Source organism: Oncorhynchus nerka, linkage group LG24, assembly GCF_034236695.1.
Source record: "Oncorhynchus nerka isolate Pitt River linkage group LG24, Oner_Uvic_2.0, whole genome shotgun sequence".
NCBI classification, from domain to species: domain Eukaryota; kingdom Metazoa; phylum Chordata; class Actinopteri; order Salmoniformes; family Salmonidae; genus Oncorhynchus; species Oncorhynchus nerka.
The window spans coordinates 18,780,117-18,797,089 of record NC_088419.1 but is presented as its reverse complement, the minus strand read 5'-3'; positions in this window follow the sequence as shown (position 1 = coordinate 18,797,089).

The following is a 16,973-nucleotide window of genomic DNA, read 5'->3' as shown; positions in this document are numbered from 1 at the left end:
GATTATTACGTAATGTCCGTTTGTGCAGGAATAGATGTCAAACAAATGGAATTGTATAATCATTTAGGCTATTTCATTGTCTTGTCAGTAAATGGCAAAAATAAGTTATATTTGACTGTAAAAATAACAGCAATTTCACAATATGGGTCTATACAAACACGACAACTCAGTCAAATATTGGTTCAGATTTTAAACGCAAATGTTAGAAGTTAAAATGGGATGACCAAGCATTAAAAAAAATTATCGGCCCAGATGTCGCTCGGGTTTGAAATCACTCTCCTGCTGCTGAAGCTTTATTATCCTGATGTAAGAGTGCTGCAGTAACCTAAACTACAATTTTCTGCAATATCTTCCGAACTCAGATCGACAGATGAACAAAAAAAAATCTTATTTTCATAAGTAAAAGCAGTCTATGATAGCAGGTAGATTTACTGCGAAAGAAATATTTGAGTACCGCGTCCTGTTACTGTCATTGAGCTATAATATTAACTCGAGTGAACTATAGGCGACTGTATATCCCCCCCATCATTAATGGGAATAATTGTCTCTCACAACACTTCCAAGTATGCGGCCCTGGTTTCAAAAATAATATATTTTTTGCCCAAACTAGAAGTCTGATTTTACAATCTGAACTCCAATCTGTTACAGTTGCCGAACGACAGAACGTTTGGTTATATTGTCACTGTACTAATTCAATCACATTGTTACCTTCCTTGAGTATGCGAAAAAAAGTGCACTTTTGGGAAGATCATATCCCGATACGAAAAATTCTGTCAAAGCTGTCTTTTAACCAGTGTATGGATTTTTTTTCCCTTTTTACATATTGTTTAAGCGATACATGCAGATATTCTATTTATTTAAAATGTCCCTATTTTTAACGGATGGTGCAACAAAACCGGCGGCGGAGGTTGTAGATCCGTAATATGGTGAATGGAGAGTGGCCTAACTTGATTTTCCATTAAACAAATGTCATGAGTTATTTATGATTATTCCTGAGATGGGAATGGTCACAAACATCCCACACACTGGCGCAGTATGGGCCAATGTAGCAATCATGGGCATGGCAGCGTGGCATGGGAGCATAATGATGATAGTCGAACCAATAACAGCGGGTTAACCATCATTATTTGGCAGAGAGCTGTTTCTCTAAACACTGGGTTAGCTGGCACTGAGAGTTATGAGAAAACTGCTCTGACATAGAATAGAATAAAACGGAATAGTTTGAGGTTGAATATGATAGAATAGGTTGGTATATGAACGTTCTTTGTGTCAGTGCAATTTAGTGAGGAAAAATGTGTTCTGTACTTTTCTGTTCTGTTATTCCTCTGCCTTTCTCCCAGACTTCGAGGTGCTGCCCCTTGCCAGTCTCCAGACTCACTCAGTTCGGCGGCGGGATGTCCAGACACAGACCCATGTTGAACGACATCTCAGCTTCACTGCCTTATAGAGGTAGGAACTCCAAGGCTGTGCCTAGCCTATGGGCCTGGTCTAAAATAGTGCAATATATAGGGAATAGGGTTCCATTTGGGATGGGCCTGGTCTAAAATAGTGCAATATATAGGGAATAGGGTTCCATTTGGGATGTACATCAAATGTCAATGCCTCAGTTGCACTTGTCGCTTGTCTTAATCATCATGAGCATTGTGATTCCCCGTTTCTCACTTGTGCTATGCATTTCAGGCTGTATCTGAGGACCAACACAGAGCTGTTCACAGAAGACTTCAGGGCTGTGTTCATGGATGAGGATGGACACGAGGACAGCTACGAGGTCAACAGACAGAACTTTTTCAACGGCCATGTCATTGGTAAGACAGACACCACTGGTTGGACACAAAAACCATCAGACTTAGGTCACATACATTGTCAAGGGGCCTTTAAGTGCATTCATTCCGGCGCCGACAGAGATGGCCGCCTCGCTTCGCGTTCCTAGGAAACTATGCAGTTTTTTGTTTTTTTACGTGTTATTTCTTACATTAGTACCCCAGGTCATCTTAGGTTTCATTACATACAGTCGAGAAGAACTACTGAATATAAGATCAGCGTCAACTCACCATCAGTACGACCAAGAATATGTTTTCCGCTACGCGGATCCTGTGTTATGCCTTACAAACAGGACAACGGAATGGATCGCATGCAGCGACCCAAGAAAACGACTCCGAAAAAGAGGGAAACGTAGCGGTCTTCTGGTCAGACTCCGGACAAGGGCACATCGCGCACCACTCCCCAGCATTCTTCTTGCCAATGTCCAGTCTCTTGACAACAAGGTTGATGAAATCCGAGCAAGGGTAGCATTCCAGAGGGACATCAGAGACTGCAACGTTCTCTGCTTCACGGAAACATGGCTTACTGGGAAGACGCTATCCGATGCGGTGCAGCCAACGGGTTTCTCCACGCATCGCGCCGACAGAAACAAACATCTTTCTGGTAAGAAGAGTGGCGGGGGCGTATGCCTCATGACTAACGAGACATGGTGTGATGAAGGAAACATACAGGAACTCAAATCCTTCTGTTCACCTGATTTAGAATTCCTCACAATCAAATGTAGACCGCATTATCTTCCAAGAGAATTCTCTTCGATTATAATCACAGCCGTATATATCCCCCCAAGCAGACACATCGATGGCTCTGAACGAACTTTATTTAACTCTTTGCAAACTGGAAACCATTTATCCAGAGGCTGCATTCATTGTAGCTGGGGATTTTAACAAAGCTAATCTGAAAACAAGACTCCCTAAATTTTATCAGCATATCGATTGCTCAACCAGGGGTGGTAAAACCTTGGATCATTGTTACTCTAACTTCCGCGACGCATATAAGGCCCTGCCCCGCCCCCCTTTCGGAAAAGCTGACCACGACTCCATTTTGTTGATCCCTGCCTACAGGCAGAAACTTAAACAAGAGGCTCCCACGCTGAGGTCTGTCCAACGCTGGTCAGACCAAGCTGACTCCACACTCCAAGACTGCTTCCATCACGTGGACTGGGACATGTTTCGTATTGCGTCAGATAAAAATATTGACGAATACGCTGATTCGGTGTGCGAGTTCATTAGAACGTGCGTTGAAGATGTCGTTCCCATAGCAACGATAAAAACATTCCCTAACCAGAAACCGTGGATTGATGGCAGCATTCGCGTGAAACTGAAAGCGCGAACCACTGCTTTTAATCAGGGCAAGGTGTCTGGCAACATGACCGAATACAAACAGTGCAGCTATTCCCTCCGCAAGGCTATTAAACAAGCTAAGCGTCAGTACAGAGACAAAGTAGAATCTCAATTCAACGGCTCAGACACAAGAGGCATGTGGCAGGGTCTACAGTCAATCACGGACTACAAGAAGAAACCCAGCCCAGTCACGGACCAGGATGTCTTGCTCCCAGGCAGACTAAATAACTTTTTTGCCAGCTTTGAGGACAATACAGTGCCACTGACACGGCCTGCAACGAAAACATGCAGTCTCTCCTTCACTGCAGCCGAGGTGAGTAAGACATTTAAACGTGTTAACCCTCGCAAGGCTGCAGGCCCAGACGGCATCCCCAGCCGCGCCCTCAGAGCATGCGCAGACCAGCTGGCCGGTGTGTTTACGGACATATTCAATCAATCTCTATACCAGTCTGCTGTTCCCACATGCTTCAAGAGGGCCACCATTGTTCCTGTTCCCAAGAAAGCTAAGGTAACTGAGCTAAACGACTACCGCCCCGTAGCACTCATTTCCGTCATCATGAAGTGCTTTGAGAGACTAGTCAAGGACCATATCACCTCCACCCTACCTGACACCCTAGACCCACTCCAATTTGCTTACCGCCCAAATAGGTCCACAGACGATGCAATCTCAACCACACTGCACACTGCCCTAACCCACCTGGACAAGAGGAATACCTATGTGAGAATGCTGTTCATCGACTACAGCTCGGCATTCAACACCATAGTACCCTCCAAGCTCGTCATCAAGCTCGAGACCCTGGGTCTCGACCCCGCCCTGTGCAACTGGGTACTGGACTTCCTGACGGGCCGCCCCCAGGTGGTGAGGGTAGGCAACAACATCTCCTCCCCGCTGATCCTCAACACGGGGGCCCCACAAGGGTAGGTTCTGAGCCCTCTCCTGTACTCCCTGTTCACCCACGACTGCGTGGCCAAGCACGCCTCCAACTCAATCATCAAGTTTGCGGACGACACAACAGTGGTAGGCTTGATTACCAACAACGACGAGACGGCCTACAGGGAGGAGGTGAGGGCCCTCGGAGTGTGGTGTCAGGAAAATAACCTCACACTCAACGTCAACAAAACAAAGGAGATGATTGTGGACTTCAGGAAACAGCAGAGGGAACATCCCCCTATCCACATCGATGGAACAGTAGTGGAGAGGGTAGCAAGTTTTAAGTTCCTCGGCATACACATCACAGACAAACTGAATTGGTCCACTCACACTGACAGCGTCGTGAAGAAGGCGCAGCAGCGCCTCTTCAACCTCAGGAGGCTGAAGAAATTCGGCTTGTCACCAAAAGCACTCACAAACTTCTACAGATGCACAATCGAGAGCATCCTGGCGGGCTGTATCACCGCCTGGTACGGCAACTGCTCCGCCCTCAACCGTAAGGCTCTCCAGAGGGTAGTGAGGTCTGCACAACGCATCACCGGGGCAAACTACCTGCCCTCCAGGACACCTACACCACCCGATGTTACAGGAAGGCCATAAAGATCATCAAGGACATCAACCACCGAACCACTGCCTGTTCACCCCGCTATCATCCAGAAGGCGAGGTCAGTACAGGTGCATCAAAGCTGGGACCGAGAGACTGAAAAACAGCTTCTATCTCAAGGCCATCAGACTGTTAAACAGCCACCACTAACATTGAGTGGCTGCTGCCAACACACTGTCATTGACACTGACCCAACTCCAGCCACTTTAATAATGGGAATTGATGGGAAATGATGTAAATATATCACTAGCCACTTTAAACAATGCTACCTTATATAATGTTACTTACCCTACATTATTCATCTCATATGCATACGTATATACTGTACTCTACATCATCGACTGCATCCTTATGTAATACATGTATCACTAGCCACTTTAACTATGCCACTTTGTTTACTTTGTCTACATACTCATCTCATATGTATATACTGTACTCGATACCATCTACTGTAAGCTGCTCTGTACCATCACTCATTCATATATCCTTATGTACATATTCTTTATCCCCTTACACTGTGTATAAGACAGTAGTTTTGGAATTGTTCGTTAGATTACTTGTTGGTTATCACTGCATTGTCGGAACTAGAAGCACAAGCATTTCGCTACACTCGCATTAACATCTGCTAACCATGTGTGTATGTGACAAATAAAATTTGATTTGATTTGAGATATAGCTGAATCTACAGGTAGCCTGAGAAATGGACTCATCAACTTTACACCACCTTTGAGGTCTGAAAACATCTGGCGAATATCTAATTTTGGAGTGAACTATCACTTTAACATCTCTTAGAGCCTCAATAATTTGCTTTGGCTTTGTCCCATGTTTATATTTTGTGCTCTTTCTCAGCAACGTTGTTTACTCAGTGTTGTCCATTTGAAGGAGAGGAGAACTCCAGAGTACAGGCGCACATCGATGACAACTTCTCGGCACACATCCTCACTGACAAAGCAGAGTACAACATAGAGGTATCATATTGTACTATTTCAACGACAGATTATGATACGAAACCAATATGACAATCATCTGAAATGCCTCAGTGTTGTGGACATACTGCATATAAACAACTGGAGTTTATAGGTTACCTTCCAAATTGCCCATGAGGCTCTGGTCAAAAGTAGTACACTTTTCCCTATATAATGCACTACTTTTGGCCCTATGGGCCCTGGTTAAAAGTAGTGTATAGTGAACCATTTGAGACACACACACACTCGTTATCCTTATCAAACCTAACAAATCAAATTAAATCAAATCTCTTTCCCTCCTCAGCCCCTATGGAGGTTCACGGCGGCGCCCCCCGATGGCCGTCTGCTGGTATACCGCTCTGAGGACATCAGCCGACTGGCCTCGCCCAAAGTCGGTGGCTACGTGAAGGCTGAATATAATGACCTACTGCCTGAGAGCAGCTAGACTGCAGGAAGAGGGTGAGTAAGGGAGGAGGAAACTGACCTCAAACCAACCTCCCCTGTGCTTTCCCAAAGGAATCCTGTCCCTCATAACTCTTAATTCCAAACCACATGTAGACTACATTTGACTCCCGAGTGGCGCAGCAGTCTAAGGCACTGCATCTCAGTGCTAGAGGCATCATTACAGACCCTGGTTTGATTCCAGGCTGTATCATTTTATTTTTATTTAACTAGGCAAGTTATTTACAATGATAGCCTAGGAACAGTGGGTTAACTGCCTTGTTCAGGGGCAGAACTACAGATTTTTACTTTGTCAACTCGGGGATTCGATCTAGCAACCTTTCGGTTACTGACCAAACACTCTAACCACTAGGCTACCTGCCACTCCAATCACAACCAGATGTGATTGTGAGTCTCATAGGGCCGTGCACAATTGTCCTAGCGTTGTTAGGGTTTGGCCAGGGTAGGCTGTCATTGTAAATGGCACCCTATTCCCTATGTAGTGCACTACTTTTGACCAGGGCCCATAGGGCTGCACTACTTTGACCAGGGCCCACAGGGCTCTGATCAACATAACTGCACTATAGGGAATAGGGTGCCATTTGTGATGCAGACGATGCCGTGTGGAGTAGTCTTTGGCTTGATGGTTGCTTGTGAAAAACACAGTTTACATTCTCCCTGATGTGATTGGTCAGGCAGATTGAGCTGATTGACCGTGTGGATGACATCTATAGGACGACGTGGTGGGACTATAAAGGATACAGTGTTTAGATCCAACAGGGGAGCTAGCTGCAACAGGCTGACGAACCAGGATATGTTCAGATCCAATAGGAAGCTAGCTGCAACAGGCCGATGAACCAGGATATGTTCAGATACAACAGGAAGCTAGCTGCAACAGGCCGATGAACCAGGATATGTTCAGATCCAACAGGGAAGCTAGCTGCAACAGGCTGACGAACCAGGATATGTTCAGATCCAACAGGGAAGCTAGCTGCAACAGGCTGACGAACCAGAATATGTTCAGATCCAACAGGGAAGCTAGCTGCAACAGGCTGACGAACCAGGATATGTTCAGATCCAACAGGGAAGCTAGCTGCAACAGGCTAACGAACCAGAATATGTTCAGATCCAACAGGGAAGCTAGCTGCAACAGGCTGACGAACCAGGATATGTTCAGATCCAACAGGGAAGCTAGCTGCAACAGGCTGACGAACCAGGATATGTTCAGATCCAACAGGGAAGCTAGCTGCAACAGGCTGATGAACCAGGAGATGTTCAGATCCAACAGGAAGCTAGCTGCAACAGGCTGATGAACCAGGAGATGTTCCACTATAACCTCTCAGATGATCATTGTCTTTTCCCCCTTTTTTCTTAAGGAAAATGGAAACTTGTTCTCCTTCCGTATTTTCACTTAATTTGACCGTTTGTAATGTAGATTAATCAAATCAAAGTTTATTGGTCGTGTACACAGATTTGCAGATGTTATCGCAGGTGCAGCAAAATGCTTATGTTTCTAGCTGCAACAATGCAGTAATATCTAGCAATACAAAACAATACACACATAATCTCCCCCCCATTTTGTTTTATATCAGAACAAGCAATGTCCGGAATATACACTACATGACCAAAAGTATGTGGACACCTACTCATCGAACATCTCATTCCAAAATATGGAGTTGGTCCCCCCTTTGCTGCTATAACAACCTTCACTCTTCTGGGAAGGCTACATCCACTAACATCCACTAGATGTTGGAACATTGCTGCAGGGACTTCCATTCAGTCACAAGAGCATTAGTGAGGTCAGGCACTGATGTTGGGCAATTGGCCAGGCTCACAGTCCCGGCTAAAATTCATCCCAAAGGTGTTCGATGGGTCAGGGCTCTGTGCAAGCCAGTCAAGTTCTTCCACACCGATCTCGACAAAACTTTTCTGTATGGAAGGGGGAATTGTCATGCTGAAACAGGAAATGGCCTTCCCAAAACTGTTGCCACAAAGTTGGAAGCACAGAATCGTCTGTATTTGGTGGAGAATGCTGTAGCGTTAAGATTTCTTTTCACTGAGGGGCTTAGCCCGAATCATGAAAAACAGCCCCAGACCATTAGTCACCCTCCACCAAACTTAACAGTTGGCACTATGCATTCAGGCAGGTAGCGTTTCCTGGCATCCTCCAAACCCAGATTAGTCCGTCAGACTGTCAGATGGTGATTCACCACTCCAGAGAACGCGTTTCCACTGCTCCAGAGTCCAATGGCTGCGAGCTTTACGCCACTCCAGCCAACACTTGGCATTGCACATAGTGATCTTAGGCTTGTGTGCGATTGCTCAGCCATGGAAACCCATTTCATGAAGCTCCCAACAGTTATTGTGCTGACGTTGTTTCCAGAGGCAGTTTGGAACTCGGTAGTGAGTGTTGCAACCAAAGACAGACGTTTTCTACGCTCTTAAGCACTCGGCGGTCCCGTTCTGTGAGCTTGTGTGCTCTACTGATTCGCGGCTGTGCCGTTGTTGCTCCTAGATGTTTCCACTTCACAATAACAGCACTTACAGTTGACAGGGGCAGCTCTAGCAGGAAGAAATTTGACTAAGTTACTTTTTGTAAAGGTGGCATCCCAAGGCGGTGCCACGTTGAATGTCACTGAGCTCTTCAGTAAGCACATTCTACTGCCAATGTTTGTCTATGGAGATTGCATTGCTGTGTGATTTATATACCTCTCAGCAATGGGTTTGGCTGAAATAGCCAAAACCACTAATTTGAAGGGGAGTCCATATATTTTTGTATATACAGTGCATTCGTGCTCCTGAGTGGCGCAGCGGTCTAGGCACTGCATCTCAGTGTTAGAGGCTTCACTGATACAGCCTGGTTTGAATCCAGGCTGTATCACAACCGGCCGTGATTGGGAGTCCCAAAGGGCGGCGCGCAATTAGCCCAGCGTCGTCCGGGTTTGGACGGTGTAGGCCGTAATTGTAAATAAGAATTTGTTCTTAACTGACTTGCCTAGTTAAATCAAAGTTAAATAAAAAAAATATTCAGAAAGTATTCAGACCCCTTGACTTTTTCCACATTTTGTTACCTTGCAGCCTTATTCTGTTTTTTCCCCCTGCATCAATCTTTCTCCCGCATCAATCTGTTGTTTTTGTCACACTGCTATGCTTTATCCTGGCCAGGGCGCAGTTCTCAACTGGCCTACCTGGTTAAATAAAGGTGAAAGAAAAAAAATACACACAATACCCCATAATGACAAAGCAAAAACAGGTGTTTAATTTATTTTTACTAATTTATCAAAAATGAAAACGTAAATAATCAAATCAAATTGCATTTGTCACTGAATGCAACAGGTAAAATGACCTTACAGTAAAATGCTTAAATATCACATTTACGTAAGTATTCAGACCCTTTACTCAGTTCTTTGTTGAAGCACCTTTGGCAGTGATTACAGCCTCAAGTCTTCTTGGGTATGACGCTACAAGCTTGGCACACCTGTATTTGGGGAGTTTCTCCCATTCTTCTGTGCAGATCCTCTCAAGATCTGTCAGGTTGGATAGGGAGCGTCGCTGCACAGCTATTTTCAGGTCTCTCCAGAGATGTTCAATTGGGTTCAAGTCCAGGCTCTGGCTTGGCCACTCATGGACATTCAGAGACTTTTTCCGAAGCCACTCCTGCGTTGTCTTGGTTGTGTGCTTAGGGTCGTTGTCCAGTTGGAAGGTGAACCTTCACCCCAGTCAGAGAACCTGCTCCGAAGCGCTCAGGATCTCTCTGTACTTTGCTCCATTCATCTTTGCCTCGATTCTGACTAGTCTCCCAGTCCCTGCTGCTGAAAAACATCCTGACAGCATGATGCTGCCATCACAATGCTTCACCGTAGGGATGGTGCTAGGTTTGCTCCAGACATGACACTTGGCATTCAGGCCAAATAGTTACATTTTGGTTTCATCAGACCAGAGAATCTTGTTTCTCATGGTCTGAGAGTCTTTAGGTGCCTTCTGGCAAACTCCAAACGGGCTGCCATGTGCCTTTTACTGAGGACTGTCCTCTGTCTGGCCACTCTACCATAAAGGCCTGATTGGTGGAGTGCTGCAGAGATGGTTGTCCTTCTGGAAGGTTCTCCCATCTCCACAGAGGAACTCTGGAGCTCTGTCAGAGGGACCATTGGGTTCTTTGTCACCTCCCTGACCAAGGCCCTTTCCCCCCGATTGCTCAGTTTGACCGGGTGGCCAGCTCTAGGAAGAGTCTTGGTAGTTCCAAACTTCTTCCATTTAAGAATGATGGAGGCCACTGTGTTCTTGAGGACCTTTAATGCTGCAGACATTTTTTGGCACCTTCCCTAGATCTGTGCTTCGACACAATCCTGTCTCAGAACGCTACGGACAATTCCTTCGGTCTCATGGCTTGGTTTTTGCTCTGACATGCACTGTCAACTGTGGGACCTTGTATAGACAGGTGTGTGCCTTTTCAAATAATGTCCAATCAATTTAATTTACCACAAGTGGACTCCAATCAAGTTGTAGCAACATCTCAAGGATGATCAATGGAAACAGGCTGCACCTGAGCTCAATTTCTAGTCTCATAGCAAAGGGGCTGAATACTTATGTAAATAAGGTATTTCAGTTTTTTATTTTGAATACTTTTGCAAACAATTCTGAAAACCTGTTTTCGCTTTGTCATTATGGGGTATTGTGTGTAGATTGCTGAGAATTTTTATATATTGAATACATTTTATAATAAGGCTGTAACTTAACAAAATGTTGAAAAAGTCAAGGGGTCTTAATACTTTCCGAAGCCACTGTAGTTATTTTGGTTAGCTCACCCTTGACTTTGACCCTGTGTGTTTATCCAGAATGCAGAGTTTATGAGCAGTCTTAGTCTTGCACTTCCAGGCCTCTGGCCCCCAGCAGACCAGTACTCCCCGGATCCAAGCCGCAGCTCCAGCCCCAACCCCTGAGGCCTCAGTCCCAACCTCCACCCCCATCCCCAGCCAGAGCCCACTGCCCCCCTTGGAGAGTCCACGCATGGCCACTATCCGGAGGACCTCAGCTTTGATGAGGAGGCCCTGGATGGGGACTTTCCCATGGAAGTTCAGCTCCACAATCCTTTGAGGACCTGACGGAGCACAGGCCCTTGGTCTGACACAGCGACAAGGCCCTACCCTTCAGACTACAGAGACAGGCCTGCATCAACAGCAAGGAGACAGAGTGCTGAGAGAGATGGAGACAGAGAGAGAGGGGGGAAGAAGGGACAGGAGAGAGTGAGTGAGAGGAAAGGAGGGAGAGAGAGAGGATGGGAGAGTGGAAGGGAGAGAGGGCGGAGGAGAGAGGGCGGACGAGAGGAAGGGAGAGAGGGTGGAGGAGAGGAAAGGAGAGAGGGCGGAGGAGAGGAAAGGAGAGAGGGTGGAGGAGAGGAAGGGAGAGAGGGTGGAGAAGAGGAAAGGAGAGAGGGTGAAGGAGAGGAAAGGAGAGAGGGTGGAGGAGAGGAAAGGAGAGAGGGTGGAGGAGAGGAAAGGAGAGAGGGTGGAGGAGAGGAAGGGAGAGAGGGTGGAGGAGAGGAAGGGAGAGAGGGTGGAGGAGAGGAAAGGAGAGAGGGTGGAGGAGAGGAAAGGGGAGAGGAAAGGAGAGGGCGGAGGAGAGGAAGGGAGAGAGGGTGGAGGAAAGGGGAGTGAGGGAGGGACGGAAGAGAGTGAGAGGAAAGGAGGGAGAGGAAGGGGAAGTGGAAAGGAGAGAGGGCGGAGGAGAGAGTGAGGGAGAGAGAGGAAAGGGGAGTTCAGGGGGGAGGGAGATAGATAGAGGGCTCCTAACACAAAGGAGAAAAAGGGAGTGAGAGAGACTGGAGGAGGAGGAGAGGACAGAGTGGGAGAGGATGCTCACTCAGTCAGCACTGAAGGGCAGACCGCAAAGTAGAACAAGCAGGACTTGTAGGACAGAATATGTGGGCTGACAGTTATATAACGTATTATATGGAGTTGGAGAGCAGCTTCAGTTGAAAATGGGAATTCAGTTGAAAGTACCCACAGGGCTAAAATTAAACCTATTGAGCATTGAAAAGCCATTTTCTTCTGAACAAAAATTATAAATCAACATGGTTTAATCTATGAAAGATTGACAAACAGTTCTAGAATGTTCTGTATAAATTGTACCATATTATGTTGTGATGTGGATATTTGCTAAGAACACTACAGAGCACTCCCTATACTTCAACTACTGTAGCAGTGGTAACACTGCTCTGGTTCCATACCCTCATGGCTTCGACCCGTCCGGTATACTGAAGACATGTAAGACGACAATAGGAACTAATGAGAACCAGAGTTGACCTGCCCTGGGTCGTGTTCATTAGGGCAGGGTTTCACAAACTCGGGCCTGGGGCCCCCTGGGTGCACGTTTTGGTTTTTGTCCTAGCACTACACAGCCGATACAAATAATCACAGCTTGAGTCAGCTGTGAAGTGCTAGGACAAAAACCAAAACATGCAGTCAGCAGGGGCCCCAGGACCGAGTTTGGGAAAACCTATATTAGGGCACACAGTAGAAACATTTTTTGCTACGGAACCCCCCTCCTGAACATTCCTTATTGGACAAGAACCTCCATTGTTTTTGTTATGTTCTTGTTTTGTGTCTTTTGATCACAACCCTATTCTATCTTTCCCCACACAGTGCATAAGCTAATTGTCACGATCTTGGAAATGAGCAGACCAAGGCGCAGCGTGAGTATAGTTCCACATATTTATTTAAGTGAAACTTACTAACAAAATAACAAAACTTACAAAGACCGTGAGGACGTAGTGCCCAAACACACTAACCAACAATCAATATCCCACAAAACACAGGTGGGGAAATAGCTACCTAAATATGATCCCCAATCAGAGGCAAAGATAAACAGCTGCCTCTTATTGGGAACCATATTAGCACCAACATAGAAATAGATATATCAGATCAACCCCTAGTCACGCCCTGATCTACTACACCATAGAGAACCAAGGGCTCTATGCTCAGGGCGTGACAGCCCCCCCAAAAGGTGCGGACTCCAGCCGCAAAACCTGAAACCAAATGGGGAGGTTAGGGGGGTGATTAGTGTCGGTGGCGGCTCCGGTGCAGGTCGTAGCCCCCGCCCAGACCCCAGATCCGGCCATCGCGCCGGGCTGAACGCAGTGCCTGGACTGGGCATCGGTGCAAAGGAGGGCTCCGGCCATGGAACTGGGTTGGGCTGGACTGGGCACCGGCGCAGAGGAAGGCTCCGGCTCTGGAGCAGGACTGGACGCCTTACCTGGAAGCTTCAGACCGTGGACCGTCGCCGGAAGCCTAGTACGTGGAGCCGGTACAGGTGGCACCGGACTGGTGACACGCACTTCAGGGAGAGTACGGGGAGCAGGCACATGAGGTACCGGACTAGGAAGGCGCACTGGAGGCCAGATGCGTGAAACCGGTGCAGATGGCACCGGACTGGTGTCACGCTCTTCAGCACGACATCATTCTCATCTCTACCACCCCTATCCGGAATCTTTCATCAAATTCCTCCTCCAACTCCCAAACAGGCTCTGGCACTCTCCGCTGCTCGACCGCCAGCTCCACCTCCAGCTCCAATCTGTTTTTTTTTGTGGCCGTGGTGCCCGGCGTCGTCGCTGTCCTTCCATGCTCCTTGGCGATTCCCGCCAAGGAAGGGTCTCGTGTCCTCATGTCCTCCCAAGTCCAAAACTTCCTTACCTCATTTTTAGCACCAACATAGAAATAGATATACTAGATCACCCCCTAGTCACGCCCTGACCTACTACACCATAGAGAACCAAGGGCCCTCTATGGTCAGGCCGTGACACTAATGAACATTGTCTGTGGTATTTTCTTTGTTGTTTCATTGTGATCTGCTAGCGACGTTATCTCACTGACGTGTTATGCTTTTATCGTGTTTACATTGTACTTCTCCCAATGTCCCTCTGATATTTCTGAATTTGTTTGTGATTATTTTATGGTCTCTCTTTTGATCTGGATGAAAGAATGCCCCATAAGCCTCCATATTGGATGTGTGATTCACTTGTACCATGCCACAGGCAGGTAGTCCTCAGGGGTTATAGTGAATATACAGTACCAGTCAAAAGTTTGGACACACCTACTCATTCAAGGGTTTTTCTTTATTTGTACTATTATCTACATTGTAGAATAATAGTGAAGACATCAAAACTATGAAATAACACATATAGAATCATGTAGTAACCAAAAAAGTGTTAAACAAATCAAAATATATTTTATATTTAGATTATTGAAAGTAGCCACCCTTTGCCTTGATGACAGCTTTGCACACTTTTGGCATTCTCTCAACCAGCTTCATGAGGTAGTCACCTGGAATGCATTTCAATTAACAGGTGTGGAATATCTTTCTTTCCTTCTTGAGCCAATCAGTTGTGTTGTGAAGGTAGGGCTAAAATATGAAGGTCATATTATGGCAAGAACAGCTCAAATAAGCCCTGCAATCCATCATTACTTTAAGGCATGAAGGTCAGTCAATCCGGAAAATTTCAAGAACTTTGAAAGTTTCTTCAAGTGCAGTCGCAAAAACCAGAGGATAATTTCATTATCGCCATCCCATTTGGTTTGTGTCCAAAATTTGACTGGTACTGTATATTTTACTCTGTTTAAGAGGATTTGCCACAACCCTAAAATGTCCGTAACATAAGTGGTTGCTGCTCCTCCAAAGTGATCTTGTGGGAAAATCTCAGAAAGTGTACGCTGCTTTATCTCTTGACCAGAGTTCAGATTTCGAAACTGTTAAAGCTGCTCTCCTTCGGGCTTACGAGTTGGTCCCAGAGGCATACAGACAGTTTCATTCAATTACGAAAGACAGAATCACAAAGCCATGTTGAGTTCACAAACATGTATTTTTTGATTGGTGGTATGGTTCTCAAGATGTCAATGATTTAAATACATTCATACATCTTGATCAGTTCAAGAATTGTCTCCAGGAAAGTTATCCCTACGCAAAAAGCCACCCAGAGAAGTCACCTCCTACTGCCAAGGTTTCAGTCCATTTCTACAGTGCCCAAAGATATAGAGCCGCAGAAAACTGGTTTTTCGTAGCCTACAGTTTGTCATTACTGCCTTGGGAAAGGACACATTATCTCTGAGTGTCCTAAGTTGAAACAGAAAATGAGAGAGAAATGGCTGTTTCTTCTTGTGGGAGCCCATTAAGACTGGTGCAGGTAGCCTAGCGGTTAAGGTGAAAAATGTGTCGATGTGCCCCTGAGCAAGGCTCCTGTAAATCGCTCTGGATAAGAGCGGCTCCTACATGACAAAAATGTTTTGGAGGGTGTTTCGCCTTTGTCTGACACTTCAGCAACTGGTTACAGTGTGTCAGTACAAGGCGTGGAGATGGGTTGCATGGAAGTTCCTTTGTATAATGTGGAACTAGAGTCTGATCTTATTTTTGGTTCTGTTGTCGTTGGAGTAGTCTACCGGTGAAGACAGTCTCATTTATTTTGGGAAACGATTTGGCTGGAGGGAAGGTCTTGCCAAATCCTGTACTTTGTAAGGAACCCAGAGTGGAGGAACCTGATGGGTTATCAGAAAAGTACCCCTGTGTGTTCCCAGCATGTGCCGTTACACATGCTATGTCTAAGAAAGTCCCCGGGAGCAAGCATTGAGGAGGATGTCAGCGATCCCACCATGGTCAATCCTTCTGAGACGTTTATAGGTGATCCTAAACCTCCTGAGTTGACCTCTCCTTTGAAAACCCTAAAAGGTGAGCGAGTTTCTAGGACCGCTGAAGGAAGAGAGCGTCCTTACAGCTGACGCTTCAATGTCTAAGAAGCAGCTGATTGCAGAACAGGGTAAAGCCGTTTCCCTTTTTTTTGCTGAGATACAGTGCCTTGCGAAAGTATTCGGCCCCTTTGAACTTTGCAACCTTTTGCCACATTTCAGGCTTCAAACATAAAGATATAAAACTGTATTTTTTTGTGAATAATCAACAACAAGTGGGACACAATCATGAAGTGGAACGACATTTATTGGATATTTCAAACTTTTTTAACAAATCAAAAACTGAAAAATTGGGCGTGCAAAATTATTCAGCCCCCTTAAGTTAATACTTTGTAGCACCACCTTTTGCTGCGATTACAGCTGTAAGTCGCTTGGGGTATGTCTCTATCAGTTTTGCACATTGAGAGACTGAAATTTTAACCCATTCCTCCTTGCAAAACAGCTCGAGCTCAGTGAGGTTGGATGGAGAGCATTTGTGAACAGTAGTTTTCAGTTCTTTCCACAGATTCTCGATTGGATTCAGGTCTGGACTTTGACTTGGCCATTCTAACACATGGATATGTTTATTTTTGAACCATTCCATTGTAGATTTTGCTTTATGTTTTGGATCATTGTCTTGTTGGAAGACAAATCTCCGTCCCAGTCTCAGGTTTTTTGCAGACTCCCTCAGGTTTTCTTCCAGAATGGTCCTGTATTTGGCTCCATCCATCTTCCCATCAATTTTAACCATCTTCCCTGTCCCTGCTGAAGAAAAGCAGGCCCAAACCATGATGCTGCCACCACCATGTTTGACAGTGGGGATGGTGTGTTCAGGGTGATGAGCTGTGTTGCTTTTACGCCAAACATAACGTTTTGCATTGTTGCCAAAAAGTTCAATTTTGGTTTCATCTGACCAGAGCACCTTCTTCCACATGTTTGGTGTGTCTCCCAGGTGGCTTGTGGCAAACTGTAAACACTTTTTATGGATATCTTTAAGAAATGGCTTTCTTCTTGCCACTCTTCCATAAAGGCCAGATTTGTGCAATATACGACTGATTGTTGTCCTATGGACAGAGTCTCCCACCTCAGCTGTAGATCTCTGCAGTTCATCCAGAGTGATCATGGGCCTCTTGGCTGCATCTCTGATCAGTCTTCTCCTTG